This window comes from Sylvia atricapilla, chromosome 12 (assembly GCF_009819655.1).
Source record: "Sylvia atricapilla isolate bSylAtr1 chromosome 12, bSylAtr1.pri, whole genome shotgun sequence".
Classification (NCBI taxonomy): Eukaryota; Metazoa; Chordata; class Aves; order Passeriformes; family Sylviidae; genus Sylvia; species Sylvia atricapilla.
The window spans coordinates 11,276,593-11,290,356 of record NC_089151.1 but is presented as its reverse complement, the minus strand read 5'-3'; the positions used below and the strand labels follow the sequence as shown (position 1 = coordinate 11,290,356).

The 13,764-nt window shown below is 34.7% G+C and overlaps 1 long non-coding RNA gene across 1 annotated transcript; it reads right to left on the bottom strand.

The window, feature by feature from the left end:
* Nucleotides 1-2,701: 2,701 nt before the first annotated feature.
* On the bottom strand, nt 2,702-8,168 carry LOC136366642 (uncharacterized). Its single transcript, XR_010744547.1, has 2 exons — nt 7,122-8,168; nt 2,702-3,711 (listed from the first exon to the last, which is right to left on the bottom strand). It is a non-coding gene; the product is annotated as an uncharacterized lncRNA (long non-coding RNA).
* Nucleotides 8,169-13,764: the final 5,596 nt, after the last annotated feature.

Here is a 13,764-nt window from a genome sequence, read left to right as displayed (position 1 = left end):
TGGGCCTTACTGTGCCAAAACAAATTTTTATCATGTGCATACTAACCTGAATTTATATTCTGTAATTAATTTCATATATTTCTTCCAATTCAGTATCAGTTGCAGAATTGAGATCTAGTCCAATTGCTAAGAGCTATAACCTAAATAGTAATGTAGGTGAAGTCATATCAAAATATTTATTATCTTTTGGAGTATCTCAAAAAACTGATAGATAAGTCTCTACAACACAAAAAGCCCTGTCTGTAATTAAAACATGTATTACATCTCTGGCTCTGAAATATGGAATACAGTTTGTAGCACAATTTTAAACCTGTATTTTAATTAATTTCTCAGTTACAACACAAAACAACAAAATTAAATTTCGCAGCTAGTATTTAGTCTTGATATGTTTGGAGACTTCTTGAACTATGATAATGTTTCACTGTCTTGAAATAATGAAAAACATTTAAAAGCAATATTACTATTAACTTTAATTTAATCTACGAAACAAGTCATAAATTTTGTCATGTTATATCTGCTCTTATACAATGAGATAAGCTTTGACTTACTCTACATGCAGCAAGATTGATTGACTTCACAGAGCTGTTACCTGGTTCAGGATGTATTTACTTTTATAACTTCCGTTCCTAAGTTAAGGTTATAAAAGGTTAAAAGCAATATTTAAAACAGATAAAGTTCATTTGAGTTAAGAAAAAAATCCATCTTGATCAACCTGGAGAACAGCAGTTATCACCCCAGAAGATGTAATAAAGCTATAGGCTGTAACAATAAATGGGAAAAGATATAATAACAAAACTGATCATTTGACACATTAATTTTATCCTATCCAGAACCACTGTGGTGATGAAGTTGCACCATTGTAAAACTTCATCTACTCCACAAAAATGAACGTTAACTGAGTAACATTTTAAAGCATGGTAGTATCCAGCTTTAATATGGCTCCTTTGTACCTTAGCCTAGAGATTGCACAGATTCAAGTTTTCTTCAAAGCTATTCATTGCTAAAATCTAGACAAAATAGTACTAGGTTACATTTTCCACTTTCCCTGCACAATGTAGCATTTAGAATTAAGATTTAAGAGCATTTTGGAAATACAGACTACTTAATGCAAGAACAAAACTTTCTGGTATGATCACATGTTTATGTTGCATAAGATAATACAATCCATCTGTTGGGAAAATCCTTGCTGAATATTATATCTGTTTTAGCAATAAACATGAATAGAAATCAGGATTATTTTTTTAAAATCCGAAACTGAGTAACAGTGAGCCTTATGAAGAAATATGTCTAGGAACCTGAGGCAAATTATAGATGTTAATGCTGGAGTCACTGAGAACAGTTAACACAATGTAACCAAATGTTAACTGGAATATTTTGCAGTAACTTACTGAAGAGATCTGTATTTAATGAATATATGAACGCTTGGTTTCTAAGTTTCCAACTTCAGATGGCGAAGATTAAGTGTTAAGGGTGTTACTGTAAATGTTTAAGTGAGATGAACATCACTGATTTTCTAATTTTACCACATGGTTTATTTCAGAAGAAAACAAGCACCAGTTAACATAGTTCTCCTGCAAGTCAGTAAACAGTCACACACAAAAACTCAATACAATTTGCTTCTTTGTTTATGTGCAGGGTATTTAGTTTGGTTTGCAAAGTATTAGAAGAATAATAAGAACCTCCTGACAGAATACCACAACTAAATTTCTAAAAAGCCACTCAGTTAATCTCAGTGTTGAATCTGGCTGTTTCAAATTATTGTAATGTATAATAACAGTCTTATTGACAATATAGATGCACAGAGCCAAAAAAAGCTAGAAATAGTGGCCAAAATGATGAACTAAGTGCCAGCCCAAATGACAACAAACATATGGCCATTAACTGAAGAATGGAGGGGTTTAGGAATGCAGCTGTCTGTGGTCTCCTGAAGTTCCAGAGGAATGAAATGCTGTGAGGATTGGCAAAGTCTGGATGAGAAGTACTACTGAAGATGGTAGGTCCTAAAATGGAGTCAACCAGCAGATCATGTTGGAATTCAGAGATTTCTGTGGTCAGAATATATTCATTCCATTGGCCTCATAATGTACATCAACAAATTAATATTGTATGGATGTCATTTCAAAGCCTACTGAAGACGAAGAGCCATTACTGAAGCCATTAGAGCACAGATGGTTCAAACTATATGCAGATATTCATACTTGCATTTCTGCATTATAGCAGGGGTTTTTTTTTCTGTTGAACTGTAATGAATTGTCTCATAATCTATTCCATCTTCTTGCCATTAGCAGGCTTTGAATGTTCACAAATAGGAGCAAAGAACTCATTTTCCAGAGCTTTAATCACACAAAGAGGGAATGCCTAATTCTCTAAATGAAATGGTCTGTGATCACTGAAGCAGAGATTTAATATATCACGGCAAATTAGGTAGATTTTAATAAATTACTTATCTCTCTGAATACTTTACATATGCTTATGAAGAAACATAGCCTGTTTGCAAACAGTGGAAATCCACAGTCTATAAAATCCTTTGAAGAAAATGACAAATAAAAAAGTAAATTAAAAAATGAAATGTATTATATCCTCGTTCTCAAGAGACAATCCTTTTGCAGCATTGATTCACAGCTCCATTAAAAATATCAATTAAATCCTTCACTGAGATTGGTTAAAAGCTGTAAAATTAACTTTCCACACTAGACAGTAGTTATTCAGATACAACAACTTATTGTATATGTTTGATGTAAGTTCTAAAAGTGACAAAACCCAAATGAAAACAGTTGCCCATCCCTAAAGCCCAAAGTAGGTGAAGCAAAATCTGATACTCCATGGCTTCTTTTTGTGCTTTGACAGATGTTGGCTGCAAGTAAATCATCTACTGTACAGAAAGTGATTGCGCCTGCCCTCCCCCTACTTCAAATTATAGTAACCATAAACAGCTGATTATGTTAGTAAAGGGGTAAAAGTTATTTAAAAAAAGGTTGCAGTAATTTAATAAGTCCTGCAACTAGCCTAATTTTTTATATTTAATTGATAGGAACTGCATGCATCAAAGAAAACACATACTGAGATTTAATGTGCATAAAATGGATATTAGCATTTTAAAGAGGCAGATTAACACATTAATCCAAGTAATTTTCATATATTGCTTTTAATAAAATCTTCACAGTATAAAATTCTTAATGAGGCTAATCACAGGCATTCCATTTAGCGGGGTGATTAGGGATAACATAAAAGTATTTTTAATCAGTTTTCTAAGGCTTATGGTTTTTTTATTAAAAATTAAAATTTTGACTTGCATTTTTATTACTGTTTTATGTAGGAAAAAATCTTAAAAATGCAAATAAAGCACATCGTTCAATCATGTAGGTATTAATTATTTACAAGACGTTGTCCATTGTGGAGATATTCTTAGCCTTAGGGGGGAAATATAAAAACAAACAGACTGAAAAGTATACAAAACTTTACAACTACAAATCAAGCATCCTTTTCCTATAAATTATACATTAAATATACTGTAGGAATTACAAAGATCTCATCTTTGATGCACTATCAAGCATGTATTTACACTGGGAGAAGGATCTTCTGTAGGCAAGCTTCCTTTCATGCCTCGTAGTCATCTTTGCCTTCCCCTCTCAACTGAGGGCAGCGCATGGAGGGTTTCCACTGTTCCTTTGAGCTTTCCAATTACTGCACCAGCGTCTTGTGAATCAAAAACTAGAAAGGAAACATTACAAAACAGCATTAGCAATTTCATTTTAAGGTTTCACTTTTGTTCTGATGATCTTCCGTAGCATTTGGATAGATTAAAAGGCTCTAGTATATGTTTTTAAAAAAAAAAAAAAAAAAAAAAAAAAAAGGAGAGGTAAATAAATAATAAAGAAATTTTCCTTTTCAGGTACTCAGCCTGCTGGAAACTGAGAACTCTCTGAACTAGAATGTACATCAATGAAAGTATCAGGGCTGGAATTAACTCTGAAATAAAGAAAACTACTAGTATAAGAACTGCCTATATAAATTAATAATTTTCACAATGTGTAAATAAAGGTTCCAAGCTCTATTGGAAAGGTATATGTGCATAGTCAGAAACAATTTTAAGTAAAAAAATACACCAATTAATGCATTTTCTATACTGTGTGTATGATGGCTCCAAGTCAGCCTGGGCAATTATTAGTATTTAAATAGTTCTTTCCAGTTTGTGCAATGCAAAATTATGTAAATTCCAAGCTTTCGTGTGTTGTAAAATAATGAAGTATGAGCAAAGATGATAATTTCCCTAGACTAAACTAAGTACCTTAATTTTTGTGTACGTGGGTTTTAAAGTAGTATTTAAAATTTCTGTTACAGAAATTAGCTGACATGATTTAAAATTGCACTCTTTTACAATATGTAAGTAAGCCCAGAGGGCCAGAGTCTCTGCTGCTGTGATTAAAACATGCTGCTTAGTCAAAAATTAGGCTCTTTCCCACTCCTGCACAAAAAGCAGTGAGGCTGCCTAACATGACTCTAGGAAGAATTAGAATAAAAACAAATAATCTTGACAGAGTATCTTTTCAAAGCAAATTACAAAGCTGACAAATAGCAAGGTTATGTATTTCCTCTATTAATTAGGATAAGAACTCTGGGACATGCAATGGTGCTTCATATTGCAACTTCTTGGCTGCTGGGACAGCTCAGAAGAGGTTTATATAAGGGAAAACACGGGATAAACCTTCAATCACTCACCCTGTTGAAAGACCTGTGACAGGACAGATTGGATGCTATTCTTAGAGACCCAAAGCATTTTGTATATATATTCTTGAACAAATCACTCAGTGAAATGTCAGCTTCAGAGGACAGTATTGTTTTTACTGTAAGAACAGCAGGATAACTATAATTAATGATACCAGAACATTAACTCTATTTTATCAGTTTTCACATTGTCATATTATCTCTGAGACTTATTGTTAGATGTCTTGACTATACAGTCTCTTTTTCATCCATCCTCTTGCTTAGTCATGCACTTAGTTGCTTCAAATTTCATGGAGGCCACTTCCACACAAGCAGCAATGAAAGGAACAAGGTATGAAAAAGATCCATGCTTGCAGTCCTCAAATAGAGTGAATGAAGCTCATGGTATCTGAGAATAACTACATCTTCATGTGGTAGTGTCCTATGAATTTTTCTGGGTCTAAGTTTATTCTTTTTCCCTCAAACCAATATCCATCTCAGAGAATGTGTACACATTACTCAGGAATTCTATTTATCATGCCATTACATTAAATTGAAGTCGATGTCCAGATCTTGAAAACAGATCCTTTTCCAATAAATTTGCCCAAGAAAATACATGCTCTTCTGCCATGATCTAACATATATTAATGTGAAATTCACTTCAACTCTCTGAAATTTCTAAATTTTCAGAAAATATGCAGTGTTATATATTATGGATGCAACAGAAAAACGTAATGGCATTGCATCTGCAGGGAAGGCTAGAAGTGTGGATAAGAAAAAATAAAAATATTTTTATCTATTACTATCACTTTAATAGAGATAATGCACATAAGGTAAAAATTAGTTCAAATCTCTTATGATTAAGGGAAGAAAAAGAAACGCTCTTCAATATTGAAGTAGCTGTCACTGCATAATAATGATTAGCTTTTAATAGAACAATAACTAGTAACAAAATCCAGTCCTTCCTGTCATAATAATTCCCTCAGATGATGATTAGGATATTTAAGAGTTTTGCGAACGATGACTTTCAAGGGTAAAAAATTATATTTGTATCACTAATAAGTCTTAGCAAATAGGAACTATGACAATGGGAATTATGGCCTTAAACTACAGAACAAAAACAATCTTCTAGTGAGAGACTACAAAATACCTTTTTGGAGGAGATGTGCTTTTGTACAACTACTTGGAGAAAAATTATCTGTGCAGAAAAGCTTAAGTGTTCAGCCACATTAAGATGTGCATCAAATCTGTGTATTACTATTCCAGGGTATGGTGATTTCATTCTTTGCATTTTCCTTATCATGTTCCTGGAACTTTGAGTATTTATACTCTGAGTATTTTGGCTACTGCATGGATGAAAATCATGCATGATAATGGAAATGGTGAGAAAGCCTTTTCTTTCCCTCTGCTCCCCATAGCTCAAGGTATGGTAATTACCCCCAACAGCAGAAGTAGCAAACTGGCCTGGCATTCCAGTAGGGCTAACTGCAATTCCTGTTATGCAAAACCCTTGTGTGCACTGTGTCCAGGCTTGGAGCTGGTTCATGCACCCAGAGGGACTGCTTTATCACAAAAATACTCTCACCTTCTTCCTTGAGCTTCACCACAATAGGAAACAGGATTGAAATGAAGAGGGAAGAGAAAAATGCACCATTGCTAATCATGACCCTGCTACCACAGGCAACAGGAATATAAGGAAGGAGAGTATTTTCCTTCACTGTCTGTGAGAGGACTGAATAACCTTCTTGAGTCTTCTTATAAGCACTTACAAAAACACTCTGCCATGGCCCAGGAAAGGGAAGATTCCACAGCTCCTACTCACCTCACCTTGCTTTGGTGAGTCACAGTGAAGGGCTGGTCAAAGGCTTTTTCAGAGGGGTGCTCATGCTGAACTGACCCCTAACCAACCCCCCCAGTATTTCACACTGTGCCAGATACGCTTTCATATGGAAAAGCTGGAGCTACTCTGGGGGTTATACTGTAACTTTAAATAGCATACAGACATCAGCAACACAGAATTACTGACATAAACTTTAATAAAATATATATATATATATGTAGTCCTATTACAATTAAGTATGTTGTAAAAAATAGAGAATTACAGGAAGCAGACATGTCCCCAAAGTTCTTAGGTTTTATAAACTAATTACTACGAGCTGGGGATGCTGTTTGGTTTTGGGTTTTTTTAAACATATTTTAAGGAATGGCGGTAATAGTTTCTGCAGACTTTTGCAAACAAATGTGGAAGCCTTTAGTTAATATTAAAGAATTTCTTCTTGACACAATGTCAAACAATTACTTTCACAATAAATCTTGCAGAAAAAAGTAGAAATTCAACACTTGCAGAGAAAAGTACAAATTCAACAAATAGTTTTCAACCTACAAAAGTTTACAAGAAAGTGGTCTATAAAACTCACCATCAATGTCTTGTTCAATGGTATTTCTTTGCTTGTGGAATATCTTTTTCAAACCAATTCAGCAAAATCAGTTATCTTCACATTCAAATTCTTGCTCATCTTCTGGAGTATCACTGAGCACTGTAAATTTTAGAGTAAAGACACAAAAAATAATTGCATTCAAAAAGGATTAAAAATCAATTTAAAAAACAGAAAAAAGGCAAAACTGCATTCTATTTTATACTCTTCCACTGAATAAAGAACTCTTTATCAATTAAATTCAACATTTTCCATGACAAGAATAGTCCAAAACCCTCTCTTTTAAATCTTCCTTTCTTTATATTATTTAGCTGTACTAGCAGGACAGAGAAGTTGTAGCCATAGGTCCACAGGCTTATAGAAATGTTTCATCATTTTCCCCCTCCCATCACCCCATGGTACAATTCTTGTTTATATGGCTACACAAACAACTACACAAAATATATGCTTTTCTTCTGTGAACTTAAATTACACCCATTGCCTCCAAGTATGGCTTTCCTTTCAAACACATAATTCCAATATTGTGTTGGAGCTGGCTTGAGTTAGTGGCTTGTGCTGGGGCCAGATACACCAAGACTGACAAAATGACAGGAATTTAGAGCTAACATTCGCTATGTCTTGGCATCATTGTTCAGACTGTGAATGTTTGTGAGTTTTACAACCTAAAAATGTTACAATAGGCATAATTTCAAATGGGTAACATCAAGTTACGTTACATCTAAGGCTCCAGGAAAGGATATCTTACACAAAATATGAATACATGAATAAAGCTATGGATAACATTACTCTCCTATATTTTTCTCTGGGATCCCAGACTTTCTCTCTAGCTGATTTCCCCATTTCTTTTCTGGTAATACCAGGTATAAGTACACACTCCCTTGCAGGAATTCCAAACCTACTGAATTGGAAGAAATTTTAACATCCTGTTAAAAAGCACTATGAGAAGGTAATTGCTAGGCACTGCAGGAAATAATAGAGAACTAAATGAAACTTGTTTGTCAAGAGTAAAGTGAAAAAAACAGTAAGTGTTTAAGCTTAAAACATGTTTTAAAATGAAAGCCTGAATAATTATTTCTTTTTGTTTATAACAACAGTCAAAGACATTATCACCAGCAGGTAATTTAGAGCAACTGGTCAGAAGCTCTTATACAGGCAAATGTAATCAGTTGTTTTTTTTTTTTTATTCCAGAGATCAGAATTTTAATGCAGAAAGTATAAAACTTTGTGCATGAATTCTGTACATTGATGTGAAGCTTACACTACTCTATTCTATAACATGGAGGATTTTGTTACTTCGGGAAACAATGACTTCATATAGTCTGTTCCTTGGAATAACAATCATTTCCCACCAAGAAATGATGCACCTGTCAGGATCAGCCTGGAAACCTCTTGCATAAAGCTGTTCACTCTTGTTATCACAGCAGGGTGACTGTTAGAAGAATGGATTCCTCCATTCTTCACATATGTCTCTCCTGACACTTGTCAGAAGAGCACACACTCTACCTCCAGGTCTCAGCACTTCAGCTATGGTCTGGCATGAGGAATCAGGGAAGTTTCCCTACACAACTGAAATTTCTACACTCTTAAAATGCTGAAAGGCAACAATGGAAGAACAAAAAAACCAAACTATGGCACAGTTACAAAAAGTTAAATGGATGGCCAGAAATGTGCCCTGTTAACTGATGTAGAGACTTGAGCATGTAAGTAAATACTGATGGGGTTCAGATGCTGAAATAATTCTGTATCCTTTTTTCTGCATCCTGTAATTCTATATTTTTATTCCAAAGTTTTACAAATACTAGCAAGTGTATCTTCCTAATATTTGAATCCCCATTATACAGAAAAAGAAACAAAACAAAAAGGCTACCCATGTCACATAATACAGATAAGGAAAGCAAATACTCTGACAAAATTTCCATATTAATGACAGAGACAACGACAGTCTGAAAACATAAAGAAAATATGCTTGTCAAAAGAGAGGACCATCTTTAAGGTTTGCAACAATTACTAACCTAAAAAGGATTTCAAACAGTTTTCCTAGTCTCCTACTACCTCATGCTCATGTATTTTACATTTTATATCATTCTATTTAACAGCATATTTTTCTTTATTTTTTGGATACTGATTATTTTTGCATTTTATGCAATGAAAGTCATTAATTTAAATGTGGAACCAAAATCAGTATTTCCAATAAACTTTTAAAATTATTCCATATCAATAAATAAAATTGAAAAAAGAGAATAATTAACATTATTTGAAATTTTGCATTCATGAACAGTGAATTCCACTCCAAACAAATTTTAGACTGGACGTTAAGAAAAAAAAATTGCACTGAAAGAGTTGTTAAGCCCTGGAACAGGCTGCTCAGGAAACTGGTGGAGTCACTATCCCTGGAGATATTTAAAAGTGCAGTGCTGGATTAACAGTTGAACTTGATGACCTGAAATTTCTTTTCCAACCTAGATATGACTCTAAAAAATACATATTTTCCACATGAATTCCACACCAACTAACATTTATTTATTTGGATAGCATGAGCTAAATGGGTATAAAGCTGTGAAATACATTTTTCAGGGCCAAATTGGTTCAGTTTCAACTACAGAATTAGCCAATAGTTGCAACTTTGGCTTAGCAATAATTTTATGTATTATAATAGTATATCTTTTTCAAGAGCTATTCATTAAAGTGATGCTTCTTTTAGAAGACAAAAATAGCATGTGATTTATCCATTTATTTCTGTTCTAATATGGATCCAATCATTATGAATATCATTTCCAGCAACATTCATTGTGACAGGAAAAAAATAGATTAATATACTACTTAATACACATAATACACTGCCTATGCTGCTATAATTTGGCCTAGCACAAACACTAATAAAGTGTCAGGCTAAACCATCTGCAGGCAATTTTCAATGATATTTATATCCTTGATAATTTGGTTTCCTGAGCTTTAAAGCATTAGTTTAGTTCAGTTCCTGTTTCAGCTGAAAAAGCTCTGATACTAGTTTGTAAGGCTTGTGATAGAAAACATGTGTTGAAGATATAACCAGGCCAGGTTTAAAATGCACAGAGTTGGAAACTTTCGGTGTATGGGCACAATCTTTCCATAAATTTTGTTTCTTGGTGGTCCTCTTGCTAGGATCAAGTAGGGAGCTGGACTACTGATGAACTTCCTGTCTTCCTATTTAGTCAATGCAGAGCTGAAATTTCAACACGAGCCAAGGCAGACACATCAGTGACTGCAGGAAACAACCCACCTACAAACACAGAGGACAGTACCAGGGTAGCAACATGGAGAAGATGAATGCCTCTGTCCAGAGAAAAAGCTCACTGCTGTAACCTTACCTTACTTTCACCTTAAGCTTGTAAAATAATTATTAAAAATATCCAAGTATTTATAGGAGAAATCACAGCACACTGACTAGTTATTTTCCTTTGCTAATTTATCTGCCGGGGTGGGGGGGATTTCAGAAAGCAACAAATGTACTACACTACACTGGGCAGATATGTGCTTTTCTGATTCATTAGTGATAGAATACTGGTGATAGATTCTCTCTTTTGTGGAACAAATTTGTTAAAAACCAGCCAACCAACCAACCAACCCCCAAACCACAGCACTAACCCAGTACTAGGTGAGGTTGCAGTATTCCATACCACATGAAACTACACTGGGAAGAAATAAGAGCAATTGTCCCATCAGAAAGCAGTTATCATTATTAGCTGAAACAATTTTTTTCTAGTTAGTTAGTTAGGTATTAACTCCTCAGTCAAACCTCCTCAAAAGAGACAAAACAACACAAGGAACCACAAGCATTATTTACTAAGAACTATAACAGAGTTTTCCAGCACTAACATGTACCTGTCAGTGTATAGATCTGGCTTTAGAACTGACCTGAGACCTCTTTCTGCACAATTATATGTCTTAACCACATTTATCACTGCAAAGCAAATCAGAATTACTATTAGTATCAAATGTTTTTCATCTTTTAGAAGAGCATGAGGAAAAGAACAAAGAAAAATAAACATTTCTTTTTTTTCTAAGGAAAATCAACAATGCTAGAATCAAATTTGAAAGGTCATGTGACCGAATGGTGTGTCACTGGCAGGTTTATGTGCACACTGTCAAAAAAGATACAAGCAGCATCTAAGCATGCCACATAGCTGTCACTTTCTGTTAATGGCAATAGCACTCATGATTTTAAAAGCCAGTGGTCTTTATTGCTTTGTATTTGAAGTGATTTACTGCATTTTCTTCCACTGAGGAAGCCAGTGATAATGATAATGTATGGCAGAGTGCTTGTCCTTTTTGACAGCCTCAGTAATTTAATCCTCCTTTCCTGCCATAATATTTCAAGAAGAGAAACCTCTAGACCAATGGACTGGAGAAAATCCACAGCCTGGGGAGTGTGAGTGAGTGCTCTGAAAGCTTTGCATTGTTTTAATTTAAAATACAAACACAAGGATCAGCTTTTAATTTTTGTACTATTAATATGACCTAGAGTGAAAGTTAGCCTTGGTTTGAAAAACATACTAGAAGAATGAGAAGCAGGGTTTTCAGAAATTCTTTAAGAAGTTTTTGGGCATCTTATACTAGAGAAAGTAGCTGCTTGCCCACAAATGGTCAGTCTGCAAATATCGGCAAGCTACTGTGAAAGATTATACAAACTGAAAAGGTGTTAAAGGAATTAAAAAAGAAAGAAAGAAAGAAAGAAATGAAACTGAAAAGGTCTTGCTAGGACAGAACTAGAATGAAAATAGCCCCTAAGAATCAAATATAGCTCTTCAGAAGAGTTTTCACGTGTTTTTGAGGGGAGAAGGTGGAGCTAGAAATTTGTCTGTCAGTAACCTCCAACATTTTTAATATTCCCTTTCTTCTAGTTACTCTGCCACTGTACTCACGACAATTCTTTTTTATTCCCCACATCACAGTAAGGTTTCCTTTTCCCCTGTGCAGACAGAAATCTTTAATGTATCTCATACTGTCTTCTGCTACCCAAAATAAACTTATTTATATAAACAGAAAATATCAACTCTGCTATGGAGCTGAGAGTATTGGAGTACAGGAATATGAGGAGATAAGAAGGCCTAAATTCCTTGTAGAGGGATTTACTGAAGGACACCTCTCTGTTAGTCCTAGGAAGCCCATTTCCCAGAGCTATTAATTTTTCAGTTTTCTCCAAAGCTGCTCCCCAGCTCTGACACGAGCAGCAGAACTGCTGTTGGGAATGGGTTACTACCACAAAACAGCCAGTCCAGTTGCTGAGCTGCTGAGTCACTCAATCAAACCAATCTGCAATTTGCCACCTTTTCCTCTGCTAACAGAATGAAAAGCACTGCCATTCTGTCTCTGAATCCTTAGTTTCCACTCCCAATTTCTTCTTTTCTTAGGTTAAAAGAAGCTCTTATTGTCATCTGCTGTTCTTTTGGACATGTGGATGACTTTCCACATGTGCTACTCTCATGACCAAGTGCTCCTGAGGCCACCACAGGAAGTGATGGGGAGGCAGCAGGGAGACAGATGGACAGCCAGAGAACTTCAAAGGAAATGCCACATCAACAGATTCTTCCCTTTCCCATAAGCATCCCAAATGGAATTTCCTAAGTTTATTAATACTGTATCTAAAACAATTTTAAATGCAAATGATTAACAAACCTAAAGAGTTCAAATTCATTTCACTCAATGGAAAAATTCAGACTAGAAAGTAAAACATTTGCCACAAGAACTTCATTCAAGTCTGGGGAAAATGATTAACCAGAGTGAAAATATATTTTTAGATCCTGATGAATAACATGCTTTCATAGCACCCCTTAGTAGTGCCTGAACTTAGAAGCATTAACATTGCTGCAAGGCATGGAACATCTCATATTTCCATCCAATTAATTGCAAAAATAATTCAAAATTAACTTGTGACAGTTTGCCTCTAAAATTAGAATTTTAAAGTTAGTTCTAAAGAAGTATCAAAAGCTGAAGATTACAATGACCCTGGAACCTTGTTAGAAATCTCTGCAATTCAAAACACTGCTGTTCTGCTATAATTCAGTTTTTTCATAGTTCACATTCTAACAAAAGTAAACAACTATGTAATGAAGCAGATTTTCAGCAAATGAAGAAAAAAATGCTCCACAGTGTTGAGCTTATTGTAGAAAAGGAATAAACACACAGAATTATAACAATGTTTCCTGATGCAAAGCCTTAACGTTTGAGGAATCCACTTTTAGAATAGGGATCTTCAGAAGTTTATTTTTAATAAAAAGTACATCCCATCTTTCTCACAACTCTCCTCTCTACTTCCACTTGTATTTCAAGTTGTTCAAATAGTCACATGTTTACCTAAGAGAGAAAGGTTTTTGAGAAAAGAAAGCTTCCCAATTAAATTTCATATAAAATCTTTGCCAGCTTTCATAAATCTTTCTTCTATTTCTGCTCTTCTCTAGAACCACTGTATAATTTGGCAAGTTTCACTGTTCTTTGAATGCATGGGCCTGTATTGTTTGGAAGCATTCTCAGGTATTCTAATAACTCTTTTCAGTGATTACAAACACAACAGCTCCTCTCAGTCACTATGATCATCAGGAGCTACAACACGACGTCATGGGCAATCAAGAGATTTGCACCATAATCC